Raw genomic sequence first — 5163 nt, forward strand, 5'->3', positions numbered from 1 at the left:
AAAAGGGGTATAAGAGAAGGACCCCTGAACCAAGAACTTAGTTCACTTCTGACAAGGAACCCTGAAACCAAGGACAAGAAGCCTGCTGATCCAAGGACTTGCCTACCCCTTCTGCCAGTGTGCTGTTTGCTGGGGGGAATCCTGCATTGCTTCTTTATTTTTGCCAAGGAACCAGGAGAGAGGAACTGAGTGTGTACTCTCAAACTTTGCTAAGAAAATCTCCAAGGGTTGCCAACCTCCTGTTGAAGTCACAGGGCTAAAGGACTTCATCTGCTAAAAAGTGCTTGTGGCAGGAACTTGAGAATCCAGCACCTCTGAAAGAAACCAGCAATCTCGACGCCGACGGACGTCGCCGAATCCAGCTCGACATCGTGAGTAACGGCTCCAGTGTCCCGCTCCCTCGACGCCGGACGCCGGGCCCGATCGACGCCAGCAGCACAGCCAGTGAGTAGTGAGTTCGGCTCCAGCTCCAAGGGACCTCGTGTCTGCACCGCTGCTGATCGCATCGACTTTGTGCCCTCTCGACGCCGTGAGCGCTGCTCACTCTTGCAACATCATCATCGACCTCGACGACTACTGAGGCTTGATCGACACCGACGACGCGACGCCGGATTGCTCGACGCCGCTGATTATCGTGTGCTTCATTTTCCTAAGGTACTGTGTTGTTAGGGGTCCGTGTGACTCCGGGCTCGATGTAGCGCTCCTCGCGGTCGACGCCGAACCCCTTTGGATTAACTTTGCCTCGACGTCCTGTGACTCCCGTGTGGGTTACATTGTTGCCAAGAACTGTGTTCTAAAGAAGAAGAGTTGCTTTTGATACTAAAGACTTTTGTGCTAAGAAGAAACTACGCTTGAACTATTATTTTCCCTTCCAAGAGTATTTAAGATTGTGGTATATTTTTGTCGTCATTTGGTCTTGTGCTAAGCCTTATATAAAAATCCTTATTTTTATAATACTACTTTGTCGTGTCCATTTGTAGTGTATTCACTTTATTATTGTATGTGGTCATAAATGCTTAACACACAGCCTCTGAGATAAGCCTGTCTGCTCTGCCAAGCTACCAAGGGGGTGAGCAGGGGTTATCAAAGGGTGTGATCCCCTTGCCCTGACTAGAAAAGGTGTGTCCCTATTTGTCTGAAGTACATACCTCTGCCAACTAGAGACAGCCGGTTCTAACATTAGTGGCAGCGGTGGGATTTGAACCTTGCATTTATGACCCATGTGCAGTAATTAGTGTGCGCTACATAGTGAAAGCAGACCATAGCACAGCCACATTCTAATTTGGAAGGATTCCATTTTTGTTCTCCGCTTTTCAGAAGCTTGATTTTTTGAACACTGCCAGTTTTGACCATGAGTGACACCGGAGTCACTGCCCCTGTTGTCGTTGTGGAGGAATTCGATAGAAGTAAAATCGAGGACTACACGTTAAATCAGCTGAAATACTTTTGCAAGCAGTTGAAAGTTCCTACCAAGGGCCTCAAGGTTAAGGAAAGATATCTCAAAGCATTGCAGGCCTGGTTGGAGGCCAGAGATCCCACTGATCCGGTGGTGGTACCGCCAGTGGAAGGGGATGAGGAGGTGCCAGTGAATGGAACCGTGCCCTCTCCCGGTAGCAGTGTTTCCTCCAAAGGTCTTTCCCCTGAAGAAAGAGAAGAAAGGGCGAAAGAGCGAGAATACAACATGGAAATGGCAAGGCTTAAGGTAAATGGGCAGTTGGAGTTAGAAAATGCAAGAGGTAGGAGAGAAGCTGAATTGGAGACCAAAAGGTTGGATTTTGAAAGAGAAAAGTTAGCTTTGGAGCGTAATACCAAGTTGAGGGAGTTGGAGATCCAAGCTAAGAAGTTAGAATTGAATCCCTCTGGTGGCAGCATCCCATCTGTGCCTGCAGAAAGTAGGTTTTATTTTCCCAAAGATGTGATCAAAGATTATCATAGGAATGAAGATATTGGTCAATGGTTTAAAGTATATGAGTTAGCATTGTTGGCCCACCGGGTCCCTGAGAAGGATTGGGGAGCGGGGTTGTGGGGTCGCTTTGTGAATGAGGGAAGAGATACCCTGTTAGACATGCCTGTTGAGGATAGGATGTCTTATGCTCATATGAAAGATGCTTTAATGTTGAGGTATGGCCTAACCCCAGAAAAGTACAGACAAGCTTTTAGAGAATGCAAGAAGTTGCTTGGTACAACGTGGGTTGAAAATGTGTCTTTTTTTTGCAGAGCCATGGATGGTTGGGTAAAGGGCAGCAAAGTGGAAAGTTATGAAGCTCTTTATGATTTGTTTGCTTGGGAGCATTTGTCTAATAACTGTTTTCCAGAGCTGCGCCAGCACCTTATTGATAGCAAGATATCTAACCCTAGAAAACTTGCTGAGGAGGCGGACCGCTGGGTCAGTACCAGGGTCCACAAGGGTCCAGTGGGAGACTCAGCCAAAGGTGGGCAGGGTCCCCAGCAGAAGAGTGGGGGGACAAGGGAAAACAGAAGGAGTCCCAGAAAGGGCCCCAAAGTAATCCCCAAGGGAACCAAGGGAAAGGTTCCCAGCCTCCCCCTGAGAAGAAGCCAGGGGCCCGACAGGTAAACCTGTTCATAGGGGCCCACTGACCTGCTACATTTGTGGACAAGTGGGACACCGGTATTATGACCCCCAGTGTCCCATGATGAATTCTAATGCACCACCGCGTGCACCCCCCCGTCAGTTGGCGAGTGTAGCCCTGGGAGGGGAGGAGATGGTTGTCCCTGGTGGGAGGGGTCCCGCAGAAATGTCCCTGGTCTCGCTAGGAGACATGTAAATGGTCCCTCCACCCCCTCTGCCTAGTAACATTAATAAATATAGGCAGTGGGTGACCATTAATGGCCATAGAGTGGAAGCTCTCAGAGACACCGGAGCGAGTGTGACAGCTGTCAAGTGTCACTTGGTGTCCAGAGAGCAGGTGGTTCCCCACGCATTCTACCCCGTGATAGCTGCTGACAACTCCCAGAAAGAGTGTGAGGTAGCTCAAGTTTCCTTTGAATGGGGGGGAGTTTCAGGTACTCTTCAGGTTGCTGTGAGGCCCGCCATGCCTGTTGATTGTCTCCTGGGCAATGATTTAGAAGACTCCCCTTGGGCTAAGGTGGAGAGGGAGACACATTTGAAAATGTTGGGTGTGCCAGAGTGGGTGTGTGCAATCACTCGATCCATGACAGCAAGTAAGGGTGTTGATGGGGTCCCGGAGCCTGAAAATATGGCCCAGGACCCAGCTGTGAAGGGAAGAGGCAGGAGGCGCGGGAAACCGGCCCCCGTAGTTCCCATGGTCCAGGAGGAGGTAGACCCTGAGGGGGATGCCCTGGAGCCCACAGGGGAACAAATTGCAGAACTGGGAGACCTGCCCGAGCTGACCCATTGGCAGCAGGATGGTGGTCCCTCCAGGGAAGAATTTTGTGCTGAACAAAAAGTGTGCGCTTCTCTTGTGGGTATGAGGCAGCAGGCCTCAGCCCAAACCTCAGGTGATCAGTCAGGGTCGCATTTTGTTTACTGGGAGAACGACCTCCTGTATAGCGAGCCTAAGGCTGCTGAGCCTGGGTCAGCCAGTGTGCTGGTGGTACCCCAGCGCTTCAGAGCCTTCCTACTGGGTTTGGCTCATGACGTTCCTTTAGCTGGACATCTGGGGCAGGACAAGACCTATGACAGGCTTGTCACCCATTTTTATTGGCCTCAGATGAGAAGGGATGTAGACATCCATTGTAAAACCTGTCACACTTGCCAGGCAAGTGGAAAAAGCGGAAGGAAGCAGAAGGCTCCATTCCAACCTTTTCCAGTGGTCAGTACCCCCTTTGACCGGGTGGGAATTGACATTTTTGGGCCCCTGGACCCCAAGACAGCCCTGGGCAACAGGTTTATCCTGGTCTTGGTGGACCATGCCACACGGTACCCGGAAGCCATCCCTCTCCGAACAGTGACGGCCCCCGTGGTGGGACGGGCACTGATGGGTCTTTTCTCCTGAATGGGGTTCCCCAGAGAGGTGGTGTCAGACCGGGGCACCAACTTCATTTCCAACTATATGAAGTCTCTGTGGAAGGAGTTTGGGGTAACCTACAAGTTCACCACTCCTTACCACCCTCAAGGAAATGGGCTGGTTGAGAGATTCAACCGGACCCTTAAAGGCATGATCATGGGTCTTGAAGAACCAATGAGGCGGAAATGGGACGTCCTCTCGCCATGCCTGTTGTTTGCTTACCGTGAGGTGCCACAAAAGTCCCTAGGGTTCAGCCCCTTTGAGCTTTTGTATGGTCACCCGGTAAGAGGGCCTTTGAGTCTGGTCAAAGAAGGATGGGAGCAATGTCCCAGGAAACCTCCCCAGGGTGTATACAGTTACATGCTGGCCTTTAGGAATAAGACTCGGCGCTTCAGAGATCTTGCTCAGGCAAATCTGGAGGCCAGCCAGGAGGAGATGAAGCGTTGGTACGACCGGAATGCCACTCTTGTAGAGCTTCAGCCTGGTCAGGAAGTTTGGGTCATGTCCCCTGTGGAACCTTGTGCGCTCAAGGACAGGTGGACTGGACCGTTTAAGGCTGTGGAGAAGAAGAGCGATGTCACCTATGTGGTGGACTTGAAATCTCCCAGGAACCCCTTGAGGGTCCTGCATGTCAACCGCTTGAAGCCCCACTTAGAAAAGGTCCGAAGTGGGCATGCTCCTAGCTGCGGATGCTGGAATGGAGGAGGAGAGTGAGCCTCTTCCTGACCTCCTGTGTGCTAAAGAGCAAGATGGGTCAGTGGATGGTCTTGTCCTCTCTGACACACTGACCCTTGAGTTGAAGCAGGATTGTCGCCAACTGTTGGGACAATTCCCTGATCTGTTTTCCTTGGTTCCGGGTGTCACTCATTGGTGTGTCCATGATGTTGACACCGGAGACAGCCCTCCTGTGAAGCACAAGGCTTACAGGGTGACTGACAAGGTCAGAACATACATTAAGGAGGAGGTCTCCAAAATGTTTGCCTTAGGGGTGGTTGAGTCCTCTAGCAGTCCTTGGGCCAGCCCAGTTGTCTTGGTCCCGAAGGCTGCAGCGCCTGGTGCTTCACCAGAACTTCGGTTCTGCGTGGATTACCGAGGACTCAATTCTGTCACCAAGACTGACGCTCACCCCATCCCCAGAGCTGATGAGCTCATAGATCGGTTGGGGGCTGCACGG

The sequence above is a fragment of the Lissotriton vulgaris genome, chromosome 3_1 (assembly GCF_964263255.1).
Source record: "Lissotriton vulgaris chromosome 3_1, aLisVul1.2, whole genome shotgun sequence".
Lineage (NCBI taxonomy): Eukaryota > Metazoa > Chordata > Amphibia > Caudata > Salamandridae > Lissotriton > Lissotriton vulgaris.